Here is a 12,628-nt window from a genome sequence, read left to right as displayed (position 1 = left end):
CGAAACACCAGTGCCTCTAATAACGTATGCTGATTCGTCTGTGACAAAATTGCAGCCACACTTCGAGCAGTCAGAATTCACGCCGATGACCGCAACTGGCCACACGTTCCGCGACCACGGAATATGTAATTACGCATTAATGGAGAACTACGTATCGATCGAAAAAGCTGCCGTGATTCCGGGCAACGTCCAGTTCGCGAATGTTTAGCCAAGTTTTCGTCAACGAAACCGACCGATCGTTTCGTTCGGAGTTCCAGTCGCTTATCGGCTATCGATACGAAAACTTTGGCTGTTACTCGTGACGGAGACATTTTCAATACGAGATCTTGATACATCGGAAGCATTGCTTCACGATCAAGGAAATGTAATGCAAACCAATTTTTGAAAGTGAGTTTCTATTATACGTAAAATACTAGGTTGTTCGATAAGTTTTGTCGTTGCTTTCATTGTAACAAAAATAGTATGACACTTCAACTTTGAAAAATTTTAATATATTCAAATGAGTCGACAGATCTACATGAAGTAGTACCATCTATGGAAAAATAAAACGACGAATCTAATAGCTACATTTTTTTGTTGTTGAACGACAAAACTTTTATTGAGCAACTTGTGTACTATTGTACATTGTTCGATGATACGAACAGGAATTAATATGTTATTGTAACGATCGATGAAGTGACGGGACAGTTGTTTTCGCAATTTGTTACGCTATTTGATAATTTGAACGCCTCGTTTCTTAGAAATTTTTTAATTTCAGAACAGCTGTGCAAATACACAGACCTTAACTTGCAACGGATAACTATTATTACACGAATATATGTGAAAATTAAAATTGAAAGAAATTTAAAAAATTTCGTTCGTGTTGTAAAAATCCGAATTTTTCTCTAGCAAATGAATTTCCTTTTATCTTCGAAGTTTTCTAATTTTCAATTTTACATCAAGTTTGACCTGTTAATCGGGAAAAAGGAGTTAATTCGTCATTTGTACTCTTTTATATTTTCTATTATTTTTCCAATTCGTTATCTCCTCGTGTCCTTTGTTATATCGCGATATTGTTATAAATTACATCACGTTCGTATTTCCCTTGAGACAAAATTCGTTAAATCAATCTTATTCAATTTTAATCGAATATTAAAAAAATATAAATCGATCGTAAAAGTACTCGATCCACGAATTAATAATGGTTTATTTCTTCATTTTCATTATGGATATACAAAACGCTGTCCATCGAATAAAAACTGTCTGCACACATTGAAACGTATCAAACAATTATCTTTTCCGAACTGTTCCGTTGTTACACGTTCACGTTGAATAACTTAAAGAGATAAAAATCGTACAGTCTGCTCGGTATTTAAGAAAACGATCGACATTCACGATCCAATGCTTTGCTATCTTCCAGGACAAACGATACGATTGTCGAATTATCATGTTTGCGAGGTTGAAGAAACCGGTATCGTTGAACGTGGAATTATTGTACGACGAGAACGTGCTCTCGTGGAGCAAACGCATCCTCGGCTTATCCGGTCTCTGGCCGGATAATCGGAACGACGTTCGATTTTTCTTCTACATTACGTACGTCATGATATTCACTTGGCTGGAGATCGTGACGTTCCTGCAGAACATGCACGACCTTGAGAAGTCGTTGAAAAATATCACGTTATCGTTTCCGACGATCTAGATAGTACTGAAGGCCGTGATGTTTCGGCTGAACATGCATCTCGTGCTACCTTTACTGGCGGTCGTGAAAAGGGATGTGGAGCAAGGCTTGTATCTAAACGTATCTAAAGGTGTGTTAAACTACACTTAAGGGGTGAAAACACCTGGCGGAGAAACGCTCAAGTTTGTCGAGGAATTGTTCTAATTTCCACAAATAGATGGCGCGACAAGTACAATTTAACGACATTAGAGATAAGTATTTCCATTTGTATGATATTCCCTACCGTGCGATAAAATAAATAAATACTTTTGTACAAACTTTTGCATGTTTCATCTTTCGAATAAATGTAAAATTAAACCTTCCACGGTAAATTTTATTCTTGAATTTATTAATGTTTCTAGGACGATTTATTTTCGTATAAAGAGTGCTATAGGTGGGAAATTTGTGTACATAATAATTATTGAGTATAAAATAATTTTTCTTTTGTTAGAGGTTAATATATTAAATAAGGAAGAAGAGTTAATCTTTATTATTTTAAATATAAAAATTAAAATTAAAGAAATTATTGAATATAAAATGAAATATGTTAAAAATGTGTTTTTGTTAATTATAAATAAAATAACTATAATAGATGTTTGTATAACAGATGAATATCCTATAATTATTATGATTGATTTTTTTGTTTAAGCAAATGATAGGGGCAATAATTACATTAATTAGGCAAATAAAATAAATTTCATTATTAAATTCTAATATGAGTTCTCTAATAATTATAGGGATGAATTCTATTAAAGTTATTATAAAGAATAGATTAATTCAATTTAATGAATAAATTAAAGAAATGAATCGAACATTTAAAGAGTACATCCCAATTTTTAAGATAAGTGAGAAAAAAATAACTATTATAAATAAATAATTAGATTTATTTCCGATTCTGTGTAAATTATTATATATAGTAAATAGTATAAATAAAATTCTTCTGGAAGCTAAAGAGATTAAAAAATATATTAAATATGTATTTAGAGTATTAGTGTCTAATTTAACTATAGATCAAATGATTTATAATAGAAATTATAAATATTATAATCATTTAATCGAAACTGAGAAACGGAGAAACGGAGAAACGATGAAACGAAGGAAGAAACGGAGAAACGAAGAAAGAAACGGAGAAATGAAGAAAGAAACGAAGAAACGAAGAATGAAACGGAGAAACGAAGAAATAAACCGAGAAACGGAGAAAGAAACGGAGAAACGAAGAAAGAAACGGAGAAACGAACAAAGAAACGGAGAGACGAACAAAGAAACGGAGAAACGAAGAAAGAAACGGAGAAACGGAGAAATAAATGGAGAAACGAAGAAATAAACGGAGAAACGAAGCAAGAAACGGAGATACGAAGAAAGAAACGGAGAAACGAACAAAGAAACGGAGAAACGAAGAAAGAAACGGAGGAACGAATAATAAAACGGAGAAACGAAGAAAGAAACGGAGAAATAAATGGAGAAACGAACATATAAACGGAGAAACGAAGAAAGAAACGGAGAAACGAAGCAAGAAACTGAGAAACGGACAAATTAATGGAGAAACGAAGATATAAACGCAGAAACGAAGAAAGAAACGGAGAAACGGAGAAACGATGAAAGAAACGGAGAAACGAACAAAGAAACGGAGAAACGAAGAAAGAAAAGGAGAAACGAACAAAGAAACGGAGAAACGAAGAAAGGAACGGAGAAACGGAGAAATAAATGGAGAAACGAAGAAATAAACTGAGAAACGAAGAAAGAAACGGAGCAACGAAGAAAGAAACGAAGAAACGAAGAAAGAAACGGAGAATCGGAGAAATTAATGGAGAAACGAAGATATAAACGGAGAAACGAAGAAAGAAACGGAGAAACGGAGAAACGAACAAAGAAACGGAGAAACGAAGAAAGAAACGGGGAAACGAACAAAGAAACGGAGAAATGAACAAAGAAACGGAGAAACGAAGAAAGAAACGGAGAAACGGAGAAATAAATGGAGAAACGAAGAAATAAACTGAGAAACGAAGAAAGAAACGGAGCAACGAAGAAAGAAACGAAGAAACGGAGAAAGAAACGGAGAAACGAACAAAGGAACGGAGAAACGGAGAAAGAAACGGAGAATCGGAGAAATAAACGTAGATACGAAGAAAGAAACGGAGAAACGAAGAAAGAAACGGAGAAACGAACAAAGAAACGGAGAAACGAAGAAAGAAACGGAGAAACGAACAAAGAAACGGAGAAACGAACAAAGAAACGGAGAAACGAAGAAAGAAACGGAGAAACGGAGAAATAAATGGAGAAACGAAGAAATAAACGGAGAAACGAAGAAAGAAACGGAGAAATAAATGGAGAAACGAAGATATAAACGGAGAAACGAAGAAAGAAACGGAGAAACGAAGATATAAACGGAGAAACGAGGAAAGAAACGGAGAAACGAAGAAAGCAACGGAGAAACGAACAAAGAAACGGAGAAACGAAGAAAGAAACGGAGAAACGGAGAAATAAATGGAGAAACGAAGAAATAAACCGAGAAACGGAGAAAGAAACGGAGAAACGAACAAAGAAACGGAGAAACGAAGAAAGCAACGGAGAAACGAACAAAGAAACGGAGAAAGGGAGAAATAAATGGAGAAACGAAGAAATAAACGGAGAAACGAACAAAGAAACGGAGAAACGAAGAAAGAAACGGAGAAACGAACAAAGAAACGGAGAAACGAAGAAAGAAACGAAGAAACGAAGAAAGAAACGGAGAATCGGAGAAATATATGGAGGAACGAAGAAATAAACCGAGAAACGGAGAAAGAAACGGAGAAACGAAGAAAGATACGGAGAAACGAACAAAGAAACGAAGAAAGAAACGGAGAAACGAACAAAGAAACGGAAAAACGAAGAAAGAAACGGAGAAACGAAGAAAGAAACGGAGAATCGGAGAAATAAACGTAGATACGAAGAAAGAAACGGAGAAACGAACAAAGAAACGGAGAAACGAACAAAGAAACGGAGAAACGAAGAAAGAAACGGAGATACGAAGAAAGAAGCGGAGAAACGAACAAAGAAACGGAGAAACGAACAAAGAAACGGAGAAACGAAGAAAGAAACGGAGAAACGAACAAAGAAACGGAGAAACGAACAAAGAAACTGAGAAACGAAGAAAGAAACGGAGAAACGGAAAAATAAATGGAGAAACGAAGAAATAAACGGAGAAACGAAGAAACAAACGGAGAAACGAAGAAATTAACGGAGAAACGAAGAAAGAAACGAAGAAACGAAGAAAGAAACGGAGAAACGAAGAAAGAAACGGAGAAACGAAGAAAGAAACGGAGATACGAAGAAAGAAACGGAGAAACGAACAAAGAAACGGAGAAACGAACAAAGAAACGGAGAAACGGAGAAATAAATGGAGAAACGAAGAAAGAAACGGAGAAACAAAGAAAGAAACGGAGAAACGGAGAAATAAATGGAGAAACGAAGAAATAAACGGAGAAACGAAGAAAGAAACGGAGATGCAAAGAAAGAAACGGAGAAACGAACAAAGAAACGGAGAAACGAACAAAGAAACGGAGAGACGAACATAGAAACGGAGAAACGTTTCTCCGTTTCTCGGTTTCTCCGTTTCTCCGTTTCTCGCTTTCTCCGTTTCTCCGTTTCTCGGTTCCTCCGTTTCTCCGTTTCTCGGTTTCTCCGTTTCACGGTTTCTCCGTTTCTCCGTTTCTCGGTTTCTCCGTTTCTCCGTTTTACCGTTTTTTGTACGTTTCTCCATTTATTTCTCCGATTCTCCGTTTCTTTCTTCGTTTCTCCGTTTCTTTCTTCGTTTCTCCATTTATTTCTCCGTTTCTCCGTTTCTATCTACGTTTCTCCGTTTCTTTGTTCGTTTGTCCGTTTCTTTGTTCGTTTCTCCGTTTCTTTGTTCGTTTCTCCGTTTCTTTCTCCGTTTCTCGGCTTATTTCTTCGTTTCTCCGTTTATTTCTTCGTTTCTCCATTTATTTCTCCGATCCTCCGTTTCTTTCTTCGTTTCTCAGTTTCTTTCTTCGTTTCTCCGTTTCTTTCTTCGTTTCTCCGTTTCTTTCTTCGTTTCTCCGTTTCTTTCTTCGTTTCTCCGTCTCTTTCTTCGTTTCTCCGTTTCTTTCATCGTTTCTCCGTTTCTCCGTCTCTTTCTTCGTTTCTCCGTTTATATCTTCGTTTCTCCATTTATTTCTCCGTTTCTTTCTTCGTTTCTCCGTTTCATTCTTCGTTTCTCCATTTCTTTCTTCGTTTCTCCGTGTCTTTGTTCGTTTCTCCGTTTCTTTCTTTGTTGCTCCGTTTCTTTCTTCATTTCTCCGTTTATTTGTTCGTTTCTCCGTTTCATTCTTCGTTTCTGCGGTACTTTGTTCGTTTCTCTGATCCTTTCTTCGTTTCTCCGTTTCTTTCTCCGTTTCTCGGTTTATTTCTTCGTTTCTCCGTTTCTTTCTTCGTTTCTTCGTTTCTTTCTTCATTTCTCCGTTTATTTGTTCGTTTCTCCGTTTCATTCTTCGTTTCTGCGGTTCTTTGTTCGTTTCTCTGATCCTTTCTTCGTTTCTCCGTTTCTTTCTCCGTTTCTCGGTTTATTTCTTTGTTTCTCCGTTTCTTTCATCGTTTCTCCGTTTCTTTCTTCGTTCCTCCGTTTCTTTCTTCGATTCTCCGTTTATTTCTTCGTTTCTCCATTTATTTCTCGGTTTCTCCGTTTCTTTGTTCGTTTCTCCGTTTCTTTGTTCATGTCTCCGTTTCTTTCTTCGTTTCCCGTTTCTTTCTTCGTTTCTCCGTTTCTTTGTTAGTTTCTCCGTTTCTTTCTTTGTTTCTCCGTTTCTTTGTTCGTTTCTCAGTTTCTTTCCTTGTTTCTCCGTTTCTTTGTTCGTTTCTCCGTTTATTTCTTCATTTCTCCATTTATTTCTCCGATTCTCCTTTTCTTTCTTCGTTTCTCCGTTTATTTGTTCGTTTCTCCATTTATTTCTCCGTTTCTCCGTTGCATTGTCCGTTTCTCCGTTTCTCCGTTTCTTTGTTCGTTTCTCCGTTCCTTTCTTCGTTTCTCCGTTTATTTCTTCGTTTCTCCATTTACTTCTCCGTTTCTCCGTTTCTTCCTTCGTTTCTTCGTTTCTCCGGTTCTCCGTTTCTCCGTTTCGATTAAATGATTATAATAGTTATAATTTCTATTATAAATCATTTGAGCTATAGTTAAATTATACACTAATACTCTAAATACATATTTAATATATTTTTTAATCTCTTTAGCCTCCAGAAGAATTTTATTTATACTATTTACTGTATATAATAATTTACACAGAATCGGAAATAAATCTAATTATTTATTTATAATATTTATTTTTTATTCACTTATTTTACCAAAAATTTCGATTCTTCATGTATTAATCAAATGTTAAATTGATATATCTCATAGACAATTATTACTTTCCATGTTTTAAAACTTTAAGAAACATCTCCTTACTTTCAAGTTCGATCAAAATCAATTGCTAGAGGCGAATCAATCATTTTTAATGCATAAATAAGATGCACATTGTTCGATCAATATAGGGAACATGCGAAAATGTTAATAACAATCGCTGAAATGAACAAACATTCACCGAAACCATTCGCCCTCGAAGATTTCGCAATATCTTGATGTTTGTTTATCATAATTATTAACAACCGTCGTGGGATCATACATTAGACAATTATTAACAATGTCCTAGTATAAATAATGGCTTAAAATATCATTTCGTTGAAATATTCCTTGTTCGCGAAGGAATTTTTCCTTGAGATCCAACTGACATTCTCAAGGCTACACGTATCGATTATCGATTCACAAGTATTTATGGCGGTGATTTTTCTACCTAAAAAAGCGATTAATTGAATTTTGGCACTTTTGTGAAAAAAATACCACTTCTACGCGTATTGTGTAAATTATAAGAATTAAACAAATGTTAAATTAATGTATCTAATGAACAATTGTTACTTTCCGTGCTTTAAAACTTTACGAAACACGTTTTAACGTGGAGTCTCGATCAAAATCAATTTCGATAAGTTTCTTAATTAATTGCAATACATAAATAAGATGCACATTGTTCGATCAATATAGGGAACATGCGTGAATGTTAATAACAATCGCTGAAATGAACAAACATTCACTGAAACCGTTCGCCTTCGCAGACTTCGCAATATCCTGAAATTTATTTATCATAATTATTAACAACCGTCGTTGGACCGTAGATTAAACAATTTTTGACAATGTTTCGGTATAAAAAGCCATCAATTTCTTGAAAAATTTGGTTAGATCGAACAAATACGATCGAAGAAGCCGTGGGATAAAATAAATGAATATTTCTCTACATATCGGAATTATAGTTTGTATGTATGCAAATATATTCTGAACCCGCAATTACAAATCCCTGTAACGTGGTAATTACATGGGTTGCCATCTATTGGAGAAAGGGTTAAACTACACTTAAGGGGTGAAAACACCTGGCGGAGAAACGCTCAAGTTTGTCGAGGAATTGTTCTAATTTCCACTAATAGATGGCGCGACAAGTACAATTTACCGACATTAGTGATAAGTATTTCCATTGGTATGATATTCCCTACCGTGCGATAAAATAAATAAATACTTTTGTACAAACTTTTGTATGTTTCATCTTTCAAATAAATGTAAAATTAAACCTTCCACGGTATATTCTAGCCTTCCTTTATACATTTAAAAATCTTTAATACCTCGAAATCAAGGCTTCACGTATCGATTATCATCTCACAAGTGTTTATCACGACGATTTTTCTATATAGAAAAGCGATTAATCGAATTTCAGCACTTTTGAGAATAAAATATAACTTCTACGCGTACTGTGTAAAGTATGAAAATTAAATAAATGTTAAATTATTGGACTAATGCCCAATTATTACTTTTCATGCTTTTAAACTTTACTAAACCAATTTTTACATTGAATCTCGATCAAAATCAATTTCTATAAGTATAATCATTTATAATGCATAAATAAGATACACATTGTTCGATTAATATTGAGAACATGCATAAATGTTAACAGAAGTCGCGAAAATTAACGAACCTGTTCTCCAATAGAGAACAACCCGTATAATTACCACGCTACAAATGTTTGGAATTGCGCGTTCAGAATATATTTGCATCCATACAAACAATAATTTCGATATGTAGAGAAATATTCATTTATTTTATCGCACGGTAGGGAATATCATACAAATGGAAATACTTATCTCTAATGTCGGTAAATTGTACTTGTCGCGCCACCTATTGGTGGAAATTAGAACAATTCCTCGACAAACTTGAGCGTTTCTCCGCCAGGTGTTTTCACCCCTTAAGTGTAGTTTAACCCTTTCTCCAATAGATGGCAACCCATGTAATTACCACGTTACAGGGATTTGTAATAGCGGGTTCAGAATATATTTGCATGCATACAAACTATAATTCCGATATGTAGAGAAATATTCATTTATTTTATCCCACGGCTTCTTCGATCGTATTTGATCGATCTAACCAAATATTTCAAGAAATTGATGGCTTTTTATACCGAAACATTGTCAAAAATTGTTTAATCTACGGTCCAACGACGGTTGTTAATAATTATGATAAATAAATGTCAAGATATTGCGAAGTCTGCGAAGGTGAACGGTTTCAGTGAATGTTTGTTCATTTCAGCGATTGTTATTAACATTTACGCATGTTCCCTATATTGATCGAACAATGTGCATCTTATTTATGTATTGCAATTAATTAAGAAACTTATCGATATTGATTTTGATCGAGACTCCACGTTAAAACGTGTTTCGTAAAGTTTTAAAGCACGGAAAGTAACAATTGTTCATTAGATACATTAATTTAACATTTGTTTAATTCTTATAATTTACACAATACGCGTAGAAGTCGTATTTTTTACACAAAAGTGCCAAAATTCAATGAATCGCTTTTTTAGATAGAAAAATCACCGCGATAAATACTTGTGAATCGATAATCGATACGTGTAGCCTTGAGAATGTCAGTTGGATCTCAAGGAAAAATTCCTTCGCGAACAAGGAATATTTCAACGAAATTATATTTTAAGCCATTATTTATACTAGGACATTGTTAATAATTGTCTAATGTATGATCCTACGACGGTTGTTAATAATTATGATAAACAAACATCAAGATATTGCGAAATCTTCGAGGGCGAATGGTTTCGGTGAATACTTGTTCATTTCAGCGATTGTTATTAACATTTACGCATGTTCCCTATATTGATCGAACAATGTGCATCTTATTTAAGCATTAAAAATGATTGATTCGCCTCTAGCAATTGATTTTGATCGAACTTCAAAGTAAAGAGATGTTTCTTAAAGTTTTAAAACATGGAAAGTAATAATTGTCTATGAGATATATCAATTTAACATTTGATTAATACATGAAGAATCGAAATTTTTGGTATTTTCCTGATACCAAAGGTTGAAATTCAGGCATAAATTTTAGAAAATGTTTGATTTTGGGACTCTTGTTGTCAGTATACGATATGCGAGGAAGTGGCACGATTTCGCGGATTCTTCGAATTGACGTCAAATTCCAAGAATTTCCGCGAATCGGAAATTTGTAGGACTTTCGAACGAATTTCTGAATCATGGATCCCGATTTTCTTTGTATCAGGAGAACATGATAGTCGAGGACATATAGTTTTGAGTTGTTTTACCAGTTTGATAGGATCGGGTTAAAGAAATGGAAACAAATAATGGACAAAAATAAAGTTTCTGTTGTCAGTGAAATTAATTTTATTTCAATACATCAATTCATCGGAAATACAATCGCTTTTCTTCGATCCATTAACATATTCGCACTTTCATACTCATTACAAAAATGTTGTTCTTTAAAGTACTCTACTTGTAGAAAGTACTGTACCGTAAAGTACTCTACTGTACCGTAAAAATTACTATTCTAAATTCGCAGCCGATTAGCTCGGTACTACCCACGACGAATAATTATTGTTCGTCGCAAGTAATACCGATTACCAGGTCTCACCACGTGGAGGTTGCTGCGAGCGGAGACCCGGAGAGAGATAGATGGAATCAAAGTTCCATCGATCTCCCTCGACACGCGATACAAACGAAGATACTAAACCAAGGAGATGGAAGGAATCAATGTTCCTTCGATCTCCTCGTTTAGATCTGCCAAGCAATTACATTATGGAAAAATTAGGCAAAATTGGGAAAGACGCAACACGAACCGTGCAGTTGTTCCTACTAGGTCTATCCCGTTTCCCCTCCGTGGTTCCGATTCCAGAGAAAACGAACGACGCCTACCACTCCCCTAGAGGAGTGCCCCGTTTCTCCATCTTTACGACGAGAGGGTCTTATTTTGGAGGCTTTCGCAGGGACCGGCAAAAATGCCTGCTCCTGTGCTCGCAACATGCCCCCTCTGGAAGCGGACACACCGGAAGAGACGGCGATAGACCGTTCGGACTACTTACACGGCCGGCCACTTGCTTGTACAAGAAGCAGTGGTGACCGGACCGAGGAACGAGGAAGCGAGCAAAATTAAGCTAAAGATTGGATAATTGCTTGGCAGATCACAGCCTTAAAACTAACTTATTCTAACTGCAGAGATAGAAGGAATCAATGTTCCTTCGATCTCCTCGTTTAATTCTGCCGAGCAATTACATTATGGAAAAATTAGGCAAAATTGGGAAAGACGCGACACGAACCGTGCAGTTGGTCCTACTAGGTCGGTCCCGTTTCCCCTCAGTGGGCCCGATTAAAGAGGAAATGCACGACGCCGTCCACTCATATAGAGTGCCCCGTTTCTCTCAACTCCGCGTCAGGAACCACGCAAAGCGTGGACCTGACTTACAGAGGATGACGAAGAGAGGGTCTTGTGGCACAAGGGCTTCCGCAGGGACCGGTGCGAACACCTGCCCCTGTGTTCGCAGCATATTCTCTCTCAAAGCGGACGCACCAGAAGAGACGGCGATCGAGCGTTCGGTCCACCTCCACGGCCGGTCACTTGCTTATGCAACAAGCAGAGGTGGCCGGACTGAGATACGAGCAAGCGAGCAAAAAGAAGCTAAAGATTGGATAATTGCTCGGCAGATGACAGATATTCGTACATGGTGACCTTAAAACTAACTTAGTCTATACTTGGAATTAACAGTCCCGCGGAGGATGCAATACATCAGTCCTCTTCGTTCTTCGTTCTTCGTTTTCCGATACATCTAAGAGAATGTATCTAAGAGAAACCTAAGAGAAACCTAAGAGAAACCTAAAGTCAAGGCATAATAGAAAATAGAAATGAATTTGGTTAGTGGAAAAGAATAAACATGTAAAAACAAGTAGAAATTAAAATCAGAGAACAAATGAAATGAATTAGACAAAGAAACAATTAAAAAAAAAAAGAAGGGATTGAGAGAGTAGTCGCCAGTACTGACCACCGCCTACCGGCGGCCAGTACCGGTTACCAAGGTGGAGGGTCCCCCTTCCATAAACCTAAAACGAAGAGATCCGTCCATCTCGGAGCCTCCAGGAAGAATGAAATTTTAAACAATCGGCGGCTCCTTATATACCCACCGCAAGGTCACTTACCAGTGACTTACCGTAACTTCCATTGTCTTTGTTCGATCTAATCGAATATTTCAACAAATTGATGGCTTTTTAGCCATTATTTATACTAGAACATTGTTAATAATTGTTTAATCTACGGTCCTACGACGGTTGTTAATAATTATGATAAATAAACAACAAGATATTGCGAAATCTACGAAGGCGAACGGTTTCGGTGAATGTTTGTTCATTTCCACGATTGTTACTAACATTTATGCATGTTCCCAATATTGATCGAACAATGTGCATCTTATTTATGTATTGCAATTAATTAAGAAACTTATAGAAATTGATTTTGATCGAGGCTCGATGTTAAAACGTGTTTCTTAATGTTTCAAAGCATGGAAAGTGACAATT

At 36.0% G+C, this 12,628-nt stretch overlaps 1 long non-coding RNA gene across 1 annotated transcript; it reads left to right on the top strand.

Annotated features, from left to right (window-relative positions):
• The first annotated feature begins 47 nt into the window (after positions 1–47).
• On the top strand, positions 48–2,019 carry LOC143152227 (uncharacterized). Its single transcript, XR_012993527.1, has 2 exons — positions 48–387; positions 1,400–2,019. It is a non-coding gene; the product is annotated as an uncharacterized LOC143152227 (long non-coding RNA).
• Positions 2,020–12,628: the final 10,609 nt, after the last annotated feature.

This window comes from Ptiloglossa arizonensis, chromosome 10, assembly GCF_051014685.1.
Source record: "Ptiloglossa arizonensis isolate GNS036 chromosome 10, iyPtiAriz1_principal, whole genome shotgun sequence".
In the NCBI taxonomy this organism is placed as follows: domain Eukaryota; kingdom Metazoa; phylum Arthropoda; class Insecta; order Hymenoptera; family Colletidae; genus Ptiloglossa; species Ptiloglossa arizonensis.
Note: the sequence above shows the minus strand (reverse complement) of the source record. Positions and strands in the feature narration are given on the sequence as shown.